This window comes from Somniosus microcephalus, chromosome 3 (assembly GCF_052327205.1).
Source record: "Somniosus microcephalus isolate GS21.2 chromosome 3, FLI_Smic_1.0, whole genome shotgun sequence".
Lineage (NCBI taxonomy): Eukaryota > Metazoa > Chordata > Chondrichthyes > Squaliformes > Somniosidae > Somniosus > Somniosus microcephalus.
This window is the reverse complement of record NC_140989.1, coordinates 222,902,380-222,918,680: the sequence shown is the minus strand read 5'-3', so window position 1 is coordinate 222,918,680 and position 16,301 is coordinate 222,902,380.

Sequence of the window (16,301 nt, the reverse complement as noted above, 5' to 3'; positions counted from 1 at the left end):
CACTGGGATCGTTGGATCAGTGGGATCGTTGGGTCAGTCGGATTGTTGGGTCAGTGTGGTTGTCCTGTCAGTGGGAGCGTTCGGTCAGTGGGATCATTCGGTCAGTGGGATCGTTGGGTCAGTGAGATCGTTTGGTCAGTGGGATGGTTGGGTCAGTGGGATTGTTGGGTCAGTGAGTTCGTTGGGTCAGTGGGTTCGTTTGGTCAGTGGGATCGTTCTGTCAGTGGGATCGTTCTGTCAGTGGGATCGTTCTGTCAGTGGGATCGTTCTGTCAGTGGGATTGTTCTGTCAGTGGGATCGTTCTGTCAGTGGGATCGTTCTGTCAGTGGGATCGTTCTGTCAGTGGGATCGTTCTGTCAGTGGGATCGTTCTGTCAGTGGGATCGTTCTGTCAGTGGGATCGTTCTGTCAGTGGGATCGTTCTGTCAGTGGGATCGTTCTGTCAGTGGGATCGTTCGGTCAGTGGGATCGTTCGATCAGTGGGATCGTTCGGTCAGTGGGATCGTTCGGTCAGTGGGATCGTTCGGTCAGTGGGATCGTTCGGTCAGTGGGATCGTTCGGACAGTGGGATCGTTCGGACAGTGGGATCGTTCGGACAGTGGGATCGTTCTGTCAGTGAGATTGTTAGGTCAGTGGGATAGTTGGATCAGTGAGATCGTTGGGTCAGTGGGATCGTTGGGTCAGTGCGTTCATTCTGTCAGTGGGATCGTTCTGTCTGTGGGATCGTTCGGTCAGTACGATCGTTCGGTCAGTGGGATCGGTCGGTCAGTGGGATCATTCTGTCAGTGAGATTGTTAGGTCAGTGGGAACGTTGGATCATTGAGATCGTTGGGTCAGTGGGATCGTTGCGTCAGTGGGTTCATTCTGTCAGTGGGATCGTTCTGTCAGTGGGATCGTTCTGTCAGTGGGATCGTTCGGTCAGTGGGATCGTTGGGTCAATGGGATCGTTGGGTCAGTGGGATCGTTGGGTCAGTGGGATCGTTCGGTCAGTGGGATCGTTAGGTCAATGGGATCGTTAGGTCAGTGGGATAGTTGGGTCAGTGGGTGCATTCGGCCAGTGGGATCATTCGGGCAGTGTGGTTGTTCTGTCAGTGGGATCGTTCTGTCAGTGGGATGGCTCTGTCAGTGGGATCGTTCTGTCAGTGAGATCGTGCGGTCAGTGAGATCGTGCGGTCAGTGGGATCGTTCGGTCAGTGGGATTGTTGGGTCAGTGGGATCGTTGGGTCAGTGGGATCTTTGGGTCAGTGGGATCATTCTGTCAGTGGGATCTTTGGGTCGGTGGGATCATTCTGTCAGTGGGAGCATTCGGCCAGTGGGATCATTCGGGCAGTGTGGTTGTTCTGTCAGTGGGATCGTTGAGTCAGTGGGATCGTTGGTTCATTGGATCAGCGGGATCATTGGGTCAGTGGGATCGTTCGGTCAGTGGGATTGTTCTGTCAGTGGGATTGTTCTGTCAGTGGGATTGTTCTGTCAGTGGGATTGTTCTGTCAGTGGGATTGTTCTGTCAGTGGGATTGTTCTGTCAGTGGGATTGTTCTGTCAGTGGGACTGTTCTGTCAGTGGGATTGTTCTGTCAGTGGGATCGTTCTGTCAGTGGGATCGTTGGGTCAGTGGGATCGTTGGGTCAGTGGGATCGTTGGGTCAGTGGGATCGTTGGGTCAGTGGGATCGTTGGGAGTGGGATCGTTCTGTCAGTGGGATCGTTCTGTCAGTGGGATCGTTCTGTCAGTGGGATCGTTGTGTCAGTGGAATCGTTGGGTCAGTGGGATCGTTGGGTCAGTGGGATCATTCTGTCAGTGGGATCGTTCTGTCAGTGGGATCGTTCTGCCAGTGGGATCGTTCTGTCAGTGGGATTGTTGGGTCAGTGGGATCGTTCTGTCAGTGGGATTGTTGGGTCAATGAGATCATTCGCTCAGTGGGATCATTCGGTCAGTGGGATCGTTGGTTCAGTGGGAAAATTGGGTCAGTGGGATAATTCTGTCTGTGGGATCATCTGGTGAGTTTGATCATTCGGTCAGTGGGATCGTTCTGTCAGTGGGATCGTTCTGTCAGTGGGATTGTTGGGTCAGTGGGATCGTTCTTTCAGTGGGATTGTTCTGTCAGTGGGATCGTTGGGTCAGTGGGTTCATTGGGTCAGTGGGTTCATTTGGTCAGTGGGATCGTTGGGTCAGTGGGATCGTTTGGTCAGTAGAATCATTGGGTCAGCGGGATCATTCTGTCAGTGGGATCATTCTGTCAGTGGGATCGTTCTGTCAGTGGGATCGTTCTGTCAGTGGGATCATTCTGTCAGTGGGATCGTTAGTTCAGTGGGGTCAGTGGGATCGTTCAGTCAGTGGGATCGTTGGGTCAATGGGATCGTTGGGTCAGTGGGATCGTTTGGTCAGTGGGATCGTTGGGTCAGTGGGATCGTTGGGTCAGTGGGATCGTTGGTTCAGTGGGATCGCTCGGCCAGTGGGATCATTCGGGCAGTGTAGTTGTTCTGTCAGTGGGTTCGGTGGGTCAGTGGGATCGTTCTGTCAGTGGGTTCGTTCGGTCAGTGGGATCGTTGGGTCAGTGGGATCGTTGGGTCAGTGGGGTCGTTGGGTCAGTGAGATCGTTGGGTCAGTGGGATCATTGGGATCGTTGGGTCAGTGGGTCCGTTCTGTCAGTGGGATCGTTGGGTCAGTGGGATCGTTGGGTCAGTGGGATCGTTGGGTCAGTGGGATTGTTGAGTCAGTTGGAACATTCTGTCAGTGGGATCGTTGGCCCAGTGGTATTGTTTGGTCACTTGGATCGTTCTGTCAGTGGGATCGTTCGGTCAGTTGGATCATTGGGTCAGTGGGATTGTTCGGTCAGTGGGATCGTTCGGTCAGTTGGATCATTGGGTCAGTGGGATTGTTTGGTCAGTGGGATCGTTCTGTCAGTGGGATCGTTGTGTCAGTGGGATCATTCGGTCAATGGGATCGCTCTGTCACTGGGATCGCTGGGTAAGTGGGATTTTTGGGTCAGTGGGATCATTCCGTCAGTCGGATCATTCCGTCAGTGGGATCGTTCTGTCAGTGGGATAATTGGGTCAATGAGATCGTTGGGTCAATGGGATCGTTGGGTCAGTGTGATTGCTCTGTCAGTGGGATCTTTCTGACAGTGGGATCTTTCTGTCAGTGGGATCATTGGGTCAGTGGGATCGTTCTGTCAGTGGGATCATTCTGTCAGTTGGATCGTTCTGTCAGTGGGATTGTTGGGTCAATGAGATCGTTGGGTCAGTGCGATTGTTGGGTTAGTGGAATCATTCTGTCAGTGGGATCGCTCTGTCAGTGGGATCGTTCTGTCAGTGGGACTGTTGGGTCAATGAGATTGTTCGCTCAGTGGGCTCGTTAGGTCAGTGGGATCGTTGGGTCAGTGGGATCATTCGGTCAGTGGGATCGTTGGGTCAGTGGGATCATTGGGTCAGTGGGATAATTCTGTCTGTGGGATCATCCGGTCAGTTTGATCATTCGGTCAGTGGGATCGTTCTGTCAGTGGGATCGTTCTGTCAGTGGGATCGTTCTGCCAGTGGGATCGTTCTGTCAGTGGGATCGTTGGGTCAGTGGGATCGTTCTTTCAGTGGGATTGTTCTGTCAGTGAGTTTGTTAGGTCAGTGGGATCGTTGCATCAGTGAGATCGTTGGGTCAGTGGTATCGTTGTGTCAGTGGGATCATTCTGTCAGTGGGATCGTTCTGTCAGTGGGATCGTTCTGTCAGTGGGATCGTTCTGTCAGGGATCGTTCTGTCAGTGGGATCGTTCTGTCAGTGGGATCGTTCTGTCAGTGGGATCGTTCTGTCAGTGGGATCGTTCGGTCAGTGGGATTGTTCGGTCAGTGGGATCGTTGGGTCAGTGGGTTCATTGGGTCAGTGGGTTCATTGGGTCAGTAGCATCATTGGGTCAGTGGGACCGTTGGGTCAGCGGGATCATTCTGTCAGTGGGATCATTCAGTCAGTGGGATCGTTCTGTCAGTGGGATCGGTAGGTCAGTGTGATCGTTGGGTCAGTGGGATCGTTCTGTCAGTGGGATCGTTCTGTCAGCAGGATCGTTAGGTCAGCGGGATCGTTGGGTCAGTGGGATCGTTGGGTCGGTGGGATCGTTCAGTCAGTGGGGTCGTTGGGTCAATGGGATCGTTGGGTCAGTGGGATCGTTTGGTCAGTGGGATCGTTGGGTCAGTGGGATCGTTGGGTCAGTGGGATCGTTGGGTCAGTGGGATCGTTGGGTCAGTGGGATCGTTGGGTCAGTGGGATCGTTCGGCCAGTGGGATCATTCGGGCAGTCTGATTGTTCTGTCAGTGGGATCGTTGGGTCAGAGGGATCGTTGGGTCAGTGGGATCGTTGGGTCAGTGGGATTGTTCGGTCAGTGGGATCGTTCTGTCAGAGGGATCGTTGGGTCAGTGGGATCATTCGGTCAATGGGATCGCTCTGTCACTGGGATCGCTGGGTCAGTGGGATCGTTGGGTCAGTGGGATCATTCCGTCAGTGGGATCGTTCTGTCAGTGGGATCATTGGGTCAATGAGATCGTTGGGTCGGTGGGATTGTTCTGTCAGTGGGATCGTTCTGACAGTGGGATCGTTCGGTCAGTGGCATCGTTCTGTCAGTGGGATTGTTGGGTCAATGAGATCGTTGGGTCAGTGCGATTGTTGGGTTAGTGGAATCATTCTGTCAGTGGGATCGTTCTGTCAGTGGGATTGTTGCGTCAATGAGATCGTTCGCTCAGTGGGATCGTTAGGTCAGTGGGATCGTTGGGTCAGTGGGATCGTTGGGTCAGTGGGATCGTTGGGTCAGTGGGATCGTTGGGTCAGTGGGATCATTCTGTCAGTGGGATCATTTGGTCAGTGGGATCGTTGGTTCATTGGGTCAGTGGGATAAATCTGTCTGTGGGATCATCCGGTCAGTTTGATCATTCGGTCAGTGTGATCGTTCTGTCAGTGGGATCGTTGGGTCAGTGGGATCGTTGGGTCAGTGGTATTGTTTGGTCATTTGGATCGTTCTGTCAGTGGGTTCGTTCGGTAAGTTGGATCATTGAGTCAGTGGGATTGTTCGGTCAGTGGGATCGTTCGGTCAGTTGGATCATTGGGTCAGTGGGATCGTTCGGTCAGTGGGATCGTTCTGTCAGTGGGATCGTTGGGTCAGTGGGATCATTCGGTCAAAGGGATTGCTCTGTCACTGGGGTCGCTGGGTCAGTGGGATCGTTGGGTCAGTGGGATCATTCCGTCAGTGGGATCATTCCGTCAGTGGGATTGTTCTGTCAGTGGGATCATTGGGTCAATGAGATCGTTGGGTCAATGGGATCGTTGGGTCAGTGGGATCGTTCTGTCAGTGGGATCGTTCTGACAGTGGGATCGTTAGGTCAGTGGGATCATTGGGTCAGTATGATCGTTCTGTCAGTGGGATCGTTCTGTCAGTGGGATTGTTGGGTCAATGAGATCGTTGGGTCAGTGCGATTGTTGGGTTAGTGGAATCATTCTGTAAGTGGGATCGTTCTGTCAGTGGGATTGTTGGGTCAATGAGATCGTTCGCTCAGTGGGATCGTTAGGTCAGTGGGATCGTTGGGTCAGTGGGATCGTTGGGTCAGTGGGATCATTCTGTCAGTGGGATCATTCGGTCAGTGGGTTCGTTGGTTCAGTGGGAAATTTGGGTCAGTGGGATAATTCTGTCTGTGGGATCATCCGGTCAGTTTGATCATTCGGTCAGTGGGATCGTTCTGTCAGTGGGATCGTTCTGTCAGTGGGATCGTTCTGTCAGTGGGATTGTTGGGTCAGTGGGATCGTTCTTTCAGTGGGATTGTTCTGTCAGTGAGTTGTTAGGTCAGTGGGATCGTTGGATCAGTGAGATCGTTGGGTCAGTGGTATCGTTGGGTCAGTGGGATCATTCTGTCAGTGGGTTCGTTCTGTCAGTGGGTTCGTTCTGTCAGTGGGATCGTTCTGTCAGTGGGATCGTTCTGTCAGTGGGATCGTTCTGTCAGTGGGATTGTTGCGTCAATGAGATCGTTCGCTCAGTGGGATCGTTAGGTCAGTGGGATCGTTGGGTCAGTGGGATCGTTGGGTCAGTGGGATCATTCTGTCAGTGGGATCATACGGTCAGTGGGATCGTTGGTTCAGTGGGATCATTGGGGAAGTGGGATAATTCTGTCTGTGGGATCATCCGGTCAGTTTGATCATTCGGGCAGTGGGATCGTTCTGTCAGTGGGATCGTTCTGTCAGTGGGATCGTTCTGTCAGTGGGATCGTTGGGTCAGTGGGATCGTTCTTTCAGTGGGATTGTTCTGTCAGTGAGTTTGTTAGGTCAGTGGGATCGTTGGATCAGTGAGATCGTTGGGTCAGTGGCATCGTTGGGTCAGTGGGTTCATTCTGTCAGTGGGATCATTCTGTCAGTGGGATCGTTCTGTCAGTGGGATCGTTCTGTCAGTGGGATCGTTCGGTCAGTGGGATCGTTCGGTCAGTGGGATCGTTCGGTCAGTGGGATCGTTTGGTCAGTGGGATCGTTGGGTCAGTGGGTTCATTGGGTCAGTGGGATCGTTGGGTCAGTGGGATCGTTTGGTCAGTAGAATCATTGGGTCAGTGGGACCGTTGGGTCAGCGGGATCATTCTGTCAGTGGGATCATTCTGTCAGTGGGATCGTTCTGTCAATGGGATCGTTACGTCAGTGTGATCGTTGGGTCAGTGGGATCGTTCTGTCAGTGGGATCGTTCTGTCAGTGGGATCGTTCTGTCAGTGGGATCGTTCTGTCAGTGGGATCGTTAGGTCAGTGGGATCGTTAGGTCAGTGGGATCGTTGGGTCAGTGGGATCGTTGGGTCAGTGGGATCGTTCGGTCAGTGGGATCGTTGGGTCAATGGGATCGTTGGGTCAGTGGAATCGTTGGGTCAGTGGGATCGGTGGGTCAGTGGGTTCGTTGGGTCAGTGGGATCGTTGGGTCAGTGGGATCGTTGGGTCAGTGGGATCGTTCGGCCAGTGGGATAATTCGGGCAGTGTGGTTGTTCTGTCAGTGGGTTCGGTGGGTCAGTGGGATCGTTCTGTCAGTGGGTTCCTTCGGTCAGTGGGATCGTTCGGTTAGTGTGATCATTGGGTCAGTGGGATCGTTGGGTCAGTGGGATCGTTGGGTCAGTGGGATCGTTGGGTCAGTGGGATCGTTCTGTCAGTGGGATCGTTCTGACAGTGGGATCGTTCGGTCAGTGGGATCATTGGGTCAGTATGATCGTTCTGTCAGTGGGATCGTTCTGTCAGTGGGATTGTTGGGTCAATGAGATCGTTGGGTCAGTGCGATTGTTGGGTTAGTGGAATCATTCTGTAAGTGGGATCGTTCTGTCAGTGGGATTGTTGGGTCAATGAGATCGTTCGCTCAGTGGGATCGTTAGGTCAGTGGGATCGTTGGGTCAGTGGGATCGTTGGGTCAGTGGGATCATTCTGTCAGTGGGATCATTCGGTCAGTGGGTTCGTTGGTTCAGTGGGAAATTTGGGTCAGTGGGATAATTCTGTCTGTGGGATCATCCGGTCAGTTTGATCATTCGGTCAGTGGGATCGTTCTGTCAGTGGGATCGTTCTGTCAGTGGGATCGTTCTGTCAGTGGGATTGTTGGGTCAGTGGGATCGTTCTTTCAGTGGGATTGTTCTGTCAGTGAGTTGTTAGGTCAGTGGGATCGTTGGATCAGTGAGATCGTTGGGTCAGTGGTATCGTTGGGTCAGTGGGATCATTCTGTCAGTGGGTTCGTTCTGTCAGTGGGTTCGTTCTGTCAGTGGGATCGTTCTGTCAGTGGGATCGTTCTGTCAGTGGGATCGTTCTGTCAGTGGGATTGTTGCGTCAATGAGATCGTTCGCTCAGTGGGATCGTTAGGTCAGTGGGATCGTTGGGTCAGTGGGATCGTTGGGTCAGTGGGATCATTCTGTCAGTGGGATCATACGGTCAGTGGGATCGTTGGTTCAGTGGGATCATTGGGGAAGTGGGATAATTCTGTCTGTGGGATCATCCGGTCAGTTTGATCATTCGGGCAGTGGGATCGTTCTGTCAGTGGGATCGTTCTGTCAGTGGGATCGTTCTGTCAGTGGGATCGTTGGGTCAGTGGGATCGTTCTTTCAGTGGGATTGTTCTGTCAGTGAGTTTGTTAGGTCAGTGGGATCGTTGGATCAGTGAGATCGTTGGGTCAGTGGCATCGTTGGGTCAGTGGGTTCATTCTGTCAGTGGGATCATTCTGTCAGTGGGATCGTTCTGTCAGTGGGATCGTTCTGTCAGTGGGATCGTTCGGTCAGTGGGATCGTTCGGTCAGTGGGATCGTTCGGTCAGTGGGATCGTTTGGTCAGTGGGATCGTTGGGTCAGTGGGTTCATTGGGTCAGTGGGATCGTTGGGTCAGTGGGATCGTTTGGTCAGTAGAATCATTGGGTCAGTGGGACCGTTGGGTCAGCGGGATCATTCTGTCAGTGGGATCATTCTGTCAGTGGGATCGTTCTGTCAATGGGATCGTTACGTCAGTGTGATCGTTGTGTCAGTGGGATCGTTCTGTCAGTGGGATCGTTCTGTCAGTGGGATCGTTCTGTCAGTGGGATCGTTAGGTCAGTGGGATCGTTGGGTCAGTGGGATCGTTGGGTCAGTGGGATCGTTCGGTCAGTGGGATCGTTGGGTCAATGGGATCGTTGGGTCAGTGGAATCGTTGGGTCAGTGGGATCGTTGGGTCAGTGGGTTCGTTGGGTCAGTGGGATCGTTGGGTCAGTGGGATCGTTGGGTCAGTGGGATCGTTCGGCCAGTGGGATAATTCGGGCAGTGTGGTTGTTCTGTCAGTGGGTTCGGTGGGTCAGTGGGATCGTTCTGTCAGTGGGTTCCTTCGGTCAGTGGGATCGTTCGGTTAGTGTGATCATTGGGTCAGTGGGATCGTTGGGTCAGTGGGATCGTTGGGTCAGTGGGATCGTTGGGTCAGTGGGATCGTTGGGTCAGTAGGATCGTTGGGTCAGTGGGATCGTTGGGTCAGTGAGATCGTTGGGTCAGTGGGTTCGTTGGGTCAGTGGGATCGTTGGGTCAGTGGGTCCGTTCTGTCAGTGGGATCGTTCTGTCAGTGGGATCGTTGGGCCAGTGGTATTGTTTGGTCATTTGGATCGCTCTGTCAGTGGGATCGTTCGGTCAGTTGGATCGTTCTGTCAGTTGGATCATTGGGTCAGTTGGATCGTTGGGTCAGTGGGATCATTCGGTCAATGGGATCGCTCTGTCACTGGGATCGCTGGGTCAGTGGGATCGTTGGGTCAGTGGGATCATTCCGTCAGTGGGATCATTCCGTCAGTGGGATCATTCTGTCAGTGGGATCATTGGGTCAATGAGATCGTTGGGTCAATGGGAACGTTGGGTCAGTGGGATTGCTCTTTCAGTGGGACCTTTCTGACAGTGGGATCTTTCGGTCAGTGGGATCATTGGGTCAGTGGGCTCGTTCTGTCAGTGGGATCGTTCTGTCAGTGGGATTGTTGGGTCAATGAGATCGTTGGGTCAGTGGGATTGTTGGGTCAATGAGATCGTTCGCTCAGTGGGCTCGTTAGGTCAGTGGCATCGTTGGGTCAGTGGGATCATTGAGTCAGTGGGATAATTCTGTCTATGGGATCATCCGGTCAGTTTGATCATTCGGTCAGTGGGATCGTTCTGTCAGTGGGATCGTTCTGTCAGTGGGATCGTTCTGTCAATGGGATCGTTGGGTCAGTGGGATCGTTCTTTCAGTGGGATTGTTCTGTCAGTGAGTTTGTTAGGTCAGTGGGATCGTTGCATCAGTGAGATCGTTGGGTCAGTGGTATCGTTGGGTCAGTGGGATCATTCTGTCAGTGGGATCATTCTGTCGTTGGATCGTTCTGTCAGTGGGATCGTTCTGTCAGTGGGATCGTTTGGTCAGTGGGATTGTTCGGTCAGTGGGATCGTTGGGTCAGTGGGTTCATTGGGTCAGTGGGTTCATTGGGTCAGTAGAATCATTGGGTCAGTGGGACTGTTGGGTCAGCGGGATCATTCTGTCAGTGGGATCATTCGGGCAGTGTGGTTGTTCTGTCAGTGGGATCGTTGGGTCAGTGGGATCGTTGGGTCAGTTGGATCGTTGGGTCAGTGGGATCGTTGGGTCAGTGGGATCGTTCTGTCAGTGGGATCGTTCTGTCAGTGGGATCGTTCTGTCAGTGGGATCGTTCTGTCAGTGGGATCGTTGGGTCAGTGGGATCGTTGGGTCAGTGGGATCGTTGGGTCAGTGGGATCGTTGGGTCAGTGGGATCGTTCTGTCAGTGGGATCGTTCTGTCAGTGGGATCGTTCTGTCAGAAGGATTGTTGGGTCAATGAGATCGTTCGCTCAGTGGGACCGTTAGATCAATGGGATCGTTGGGTCAGTGGGATCGTTGGGTCAGTGGGATCATTCGGTCAGAGGGATCGTTGGGTCAGTTGGATCACTGGGTCAGTGGGATATTTCTGTCTGTGGGATCATTCGGTCAGTGAGATCATTCAGTCAGTGGGATCGTTCTGTCATTGGGATCGTTCTGTCATTGGCATCATTTGGTCATTTGGTTTGTTCTGTCAGTGGGATCATTGGGTCAGTGCTATTGTTTGGTCAGTTTGATCATTGGGTCAGTGGGATTGATCTGTCAGTGGGATTGTTCTGTCAGTGGGCTTGTTCTGTCATTGGGATTGTTCTGTCAGTGGGATTGTCATGTCAGTGGGATTGTTCTGTCAGTTGGATTGTTCTGTCAGTGGGATTGTTCTGTCAGTGGGATTGTTCTGTCAGTGGGTTTGTTGGGTCAGTGGGATCGTTGGGTCAGTGGAATCGTTGGGTCAGTGGGATCGTTGGGTCAGTGGGATCGTTCTGTCAGTGGGATCGTTGGGTCAGTGGGATCGTTGGGTCAATGGGATCGTGGGGTCAGTGGGATCGTTGGGTCAGTGGGATCGTTGGGTCAGTGGGATCGTTGGGTCAGTGGGTTCGTTGGGTCAGTGGGATCGTTGGGTCAGTGGGATCGTTGGGTCAGTGGGATCGTTCTGCCAGTGGGATCGTTCTGTCAGTGGGATCGTTGTGTCAGTGGGATCGTTGGGTCAGTGGGATCGTTGGGTCAGTGGGATCGTTGGATCAATGGGTTCGTTGGGCCAGTGGGATCGTTTGGTCAGTGGGATCGTAGAGTCAGTGGGATCGTTGAGTCAGTGGGATCGTTGGGTCAGTGGGATCGTACGGCCAGTGGGATCATTCAGGCATTGTGGTTGTTCTGTCAGTGGGATCGTTGGGTCAGTGGGATCGTTGGGTCAGTCGGATCGTTGGGTCAGTGGGATCGTTCTGTCAGTGGGATCGTTCTGTCAGTGGGGTCATTGGGTCAGTGGAATCGTTGGGTCAGTGTGATCGTTGGGTCAGTGGGATCGTTGGGTCAGTGGGATCGTTGGGTCAGTGGGATCGTTGGGTCAGTGGGATCGTTGGGTCAGTGGGATCGTTCTGTCAGTGGGATCGTTCTGTCAGTAGGATTGTTGGGTCAATGAGATCGTTCGCTCAGTGGGACCGTTAGATCAGTGGGATCGTTGGGTCAGTGGGATCATTCGGTCAGAGGGTTCTTTGGGTCAGTGGGATCATTGGGTCAGTGGGATATTTCTGTCTGTGGGATCATTCGGTCAGTGAGATCATTCAGTCAGTGGGATCGTTCTGTCATTGGGATCGTTCTGTCATTGGCATCATTTGGTCAGTGGGTTTGTTCTGTCAGTGGGATCATTGGGTCAGTGGTATTGTTTGGTAAGTTTGATCATTGGGTCAGTGGGATTGTTCTGTCAGTGGGATTGTTCTGTCAGTGGGATTGTTCTGTCAGTGGGATTGTTCTGTCAGTGGGATTGTTCTGTCAGTGGGATTGTTCTGTCAGTGGGATTGTTCTGTCAGTGGGATTGTTCTGTCAGTGGGATTGTTCTGTCAGTGGGATTGTTCTGTCAGTGGGATTGTTCTGTCAGTGGGTTTGTTGGGTCAGTGGGATCGTTGGGTCAGTGGGATCGTTGGGTCAGTGGAATTGTTGGGTCAGTGGGATCGTTGGGTCAGTGGGATCGTTCTGTCAGTGGGATCGTTGGGTCAGTGGGATCGTTGGGTCAGTGGGATCGTTGGGTCAGTGGGTTCGTTGGGTCAGTGGGTTCGTTGGGTCAGTGGGATCGTTGGGTCAGTGGGATCGTTCTGTCTGTGGGATCGTTGGGTCAGTGGGATCGCTGAGTCAGTGGGACCGTTGGGTCAGTGGGATCTTTGGGTCAGTGGGATCATTCTGTCAGTGGGATCGTTCTGTCAGTGGAATCATTCTGTCAGCGGATCCTTCTGTCAGTGGAATCGTTAGGTCAGAGGGATCATTGGGTCAGTGGGATCGTTGGGTCTGTGGGATCATTCTGTCAGTGTGATCGTTGGGTCAGTGGGATCGTTGGGTCAGTGGGATTGTTGGATCAGTGGGATCGTTCAGTCAGTGTAATCGTTGGGTCAGTCTGATCGTTGGGTCACTGGGATCGTTGGATATGTGGGATCGTTGGGTCAGTCGGATTGTTGGGTCAGTGTGGTTGTCCTGTCAGTGGGAGCTTTTGGTCAGTGGGATCGTTTGGTCAGTGGCATCATTCGGTCAGTGGGATCGTTCGGTCAGTGAGATCGTTGGGTCAGTGGGATGGTTGGGTCAGTGGGATTGTTGGGTCAGTGAGATCGTTGGGCCAGTGGGTTCGTTTGGTCAGTGGGATCGTTCTGTCAGTGGGATCGTTCTGTCAGTGGGATCGTTCTGTCAGTGGGATCGTTCTGTCAGTGGGATCGTTCGGTCAGTGGGATCGTCTGGTCAGTGGGATCGTTCGGTCAGTGGGATCGTTCGGTCAGTGGTATCGCTCGGTCAGTGGGATTGTTGGGTCAGTGAGATCGTTGGGTCAGTGAGATCTTTCGGTCAGTGGAATCGTTGGGTCAGTTGGATCGTTCTGTCAGTGGGATCGTTGGGTCAGTGGGATCGTTGGGTCAGTGGGATCGTTGGGTCAGTGGGATCGTCGGGTCAGTGGGATCCTTCTGTCAGGGGGATCGTTCTGTCAGGGGATCGTTCTGTCAGTGGTATCGGTCTGTCAGTGTGATCGTTCTGTCATTGGCATCATTGGGTCAGTGGGTTTGTTCTATCAGTGGGATCATTTGGTCAGTGGTATTGTTTGGTCAATGGGATCGTTCGTCAGTGCGATCGTTCTGTCAGTGGGATCGTTCTGTCAGTGGGATCGTTCTGTCAGTGGGTTCGTTCGGTCAGTGGGATCGTTCGGTTAGTGTGATCATTGGGTCAGTGTGATCGTTCTGTCAGTGGGATCGTTGGGTCAGTGGGCTCGTTGGGTCAGTGGGCTCGTTGGGTCAGTGGGATCGTTGGGTCAGTGGGATCGTTGGGTCAGTGGGATCATTGGGTCATTTGGATCGTTCTGTCAGTGGGTTCGTTCGGTCAGTTGGATCATTGGGTCAGTGGGATTGTTCGGTCAGTGGGATCGTTCGGTCAGAGGGATCGTTGGGTCAGTTGGATCACTGGGTCAGTGGGATATTTCTGTCTGTGGGATCATTCGGTCAGTGAGATCATTCAGTCAGTGGGATCGTTCTGTCATTGGGATCGTTCTGTCATTGGCATCATTTGGTCATTTGGTTTGTTCTGTCAGTGGGATCATTGGGTCAGTGCTATTGTTTGGTCAGTTTGATCATTGGGTCAGTGGGATTGATCTGTCAGTGGGATTGTTCTGTCAGTGGGCTTGTTCTGTCATTGGGATTGTTCTGTCAGTGGGATTGTCATGTCAGTGGGATTGTTCTGTCAGTTGGATTGTTCTGTCAGTGGGATTGTTCTGTCAGTGGGATTGTTCTGTCAGTGGGTTTGTTGGGTCAGTGGGATCGTTGGGTCAGTGGAATCGTTGGGTCAGTGGGATCGTTGGGTCAGTGGGATCGTTCTGTCAGTGGGATCGTTGGGTCAGTGGGATCGTTGGGTCAGTGGGATCGTGGGGTCAGTGGGATCGTTGGGTCAGTGGGATCGTTGGGTCAGTGGGATCGTTGGGTCAGTGGGTTCGTTGGGTCAGTGGGATCGTTGGGTCAGTGGGATCGTTGGGTCAGTGGGATCGTTCTGCCAGTGGGATCGTTCTGTCAGTGGGATCGTTGTGTCAGTGGGATCGTTGGGTCAGTGGGATCGTTGGGTCAGTGGGATCGTTGGATCAATGGGATCGTTGGGCCAGTGGGATCGTTTGGTCAGTGGGATCGTAGAGTCAGTGGGATCGTTGAGTCAGTGGGATCGTTGGGTCAGTGGGATCGTACGGCCAGTGGGATCATTCAGGCATTGTGGTTGTTCTGTCAGTGGGATCGTTGGGTCAGTGGGATCGTTGGGTCAGTCGGATCGTTGGGTCAGTGGGATCGTTCTGTCAGTGGGATCGTTCTGTCAGTGGGGTCATTGGGTCAGTGGAATCGTTGGGTCAGTGTGATCGTTGGGTCAGTGGGATCGTTGGGTCAGTGGGATCGTTGGGTCAGTGGGATCGTTCTGTCAGTGGGATCGTTCTGTCAGTGGGATCGTTCGGTCAGTGGGATCGTCCGGTCAGTGGGATCGTTGGGTCAGTGGGCTCGTTGGGTCAGTGGGCTCGTTGGGTCAGTGGGATCGTTGGGTCAGTGGGATCGTTGGGTCAGTGGGATCGTTGGGTCAGTGGGATCATTGGGTCATTTGGATCGTTCTGTCAGTGGGTTCGTTCGGTCAGTTGGATCATTGGGTCAGTGGGATTGTTCGGTCAGTGGGATCGTTCGGTCAGTTGGATCATTGGGTCAGTGGGATTGTTCGGTCAGTGGGATCGTTCTGTCAGTGGGATCGTTGGGTCAGTGGGATCATTCGGTCAATGGGATCGCTCTGTCACTGGGATCGCTGCGTCAGTGGGATCGTTGGGTCAGTGGGATCATTCCGTCAGTGGGATCATTCCGTCAGTGGGATCGCTCTGTCAGTGGGATCATTGGGTCAATGAGATCGTTGGGTCAATGGGATCGTTCGGTCAGTGGGATCGTTGGGTCAGTGGAATCATTCTGTCAGTGGGATCGTTCTGTCAGTGGGATCGTTCTGCCAGTGGGATCGTTCTGTCAGTGGGATTGTTGGGTCAATGAGATCATTCGCTCAGTGGGATCATTCGGTCAGTGGGATCGTTGGTTCAGTGGGAAAATTGGGTCAGTGGGATAATTCTGTCTGTGGGATCATCTGGTGAGTTTGATCATTCGGTCAGTGGGATCGTTCTGTCAGTGGGATCGTTCTGTCAGTGGGATTGTTGGGTCAGTGGGATCGTTCTTTCAGTGGGATTGTTCTGTCAGTGGGATCGTTGGGTCAGTGGGTTCATTGGGTCAGTGGGTTCATTTGGTCAGTGGGATCGTTGGGTCAGTGGGATCGTTTGGTCAGTAGAATCATTGGGTCAGCGGGATCATTCTGTCAGTGGGATCATTCTGTCAGTGGGATCGTTCTGTCAGTGGGATCATTCTGTCAGTGGGATCGTTAGTTCAGTGGGATCGTTGGGTCAGTGGGATCGTTCAGTCAGTGGGATCGTTGGGTCAATGGGATCGTTGGGTCAGTGGGATCGTTTGGTCAGTGGGATCGTTGGGTCAGTGGGATCGTTGGGTCAGTGGGATCGTTGGTTCAGTGGGATCGCTCGGCCAGTGGGATCATTCGGGCAGTGTAGTTGTTCTGTCAGTGGGTTCGGTGGGTCAGTGGGATCGTTCTGTCAGTGGGTTCGTTCGGTCAGTGGGATCGTTGGGTCAGTGGGATCGTTGGGTCAGTGGGATCGTTGGGTCAGTGAGATCGTTGGGTCAGTGGGATCATTGGGTCATTGGGATCGTTGGGTCAGTGGGTCCGTTCTGTCAGTGGGATCGTTGGGTCAGTGGGATCGTTGGGTCAGTGGGATCGTTGGGTCAGTGGGATTGTTGAGTCAGTTGGAACATTCTGTCAGTGGGATCGTTGGCCCAGTGGTATTGTTTGGTCACTTGGATCGTTCTGTCAGTGGGATCGTTCGGTCAGTTGGATCATTGGGTCAGTGGGATTGTTCGGTCAGTGGGATCGTTCGGTCAGTTGGATCATTGGGTCAGTGGGATTGTTTGGTCAGTGGGATCGTTCTGTCAGTGGGATCGTTGTGTCAGTGGGATCATTCGGTCAATGGGATCGCTCTGTCACTGGGATCGCTGGGTAAGTGGGATCTTTGGGTCAGTGGGATCATTCCGTCAGTCGGATCATTCCGTCAGTGGGATCGTTCTGTCAGTGGGATAATTGGGTCAATGAGATCGTTGGGTCAATGGGATCGTTGGGTCAGTGTGATTGCTCTGACAGTGGGATCTTTCTGACAGTGGGATCTTTCTGTCAGTGGGA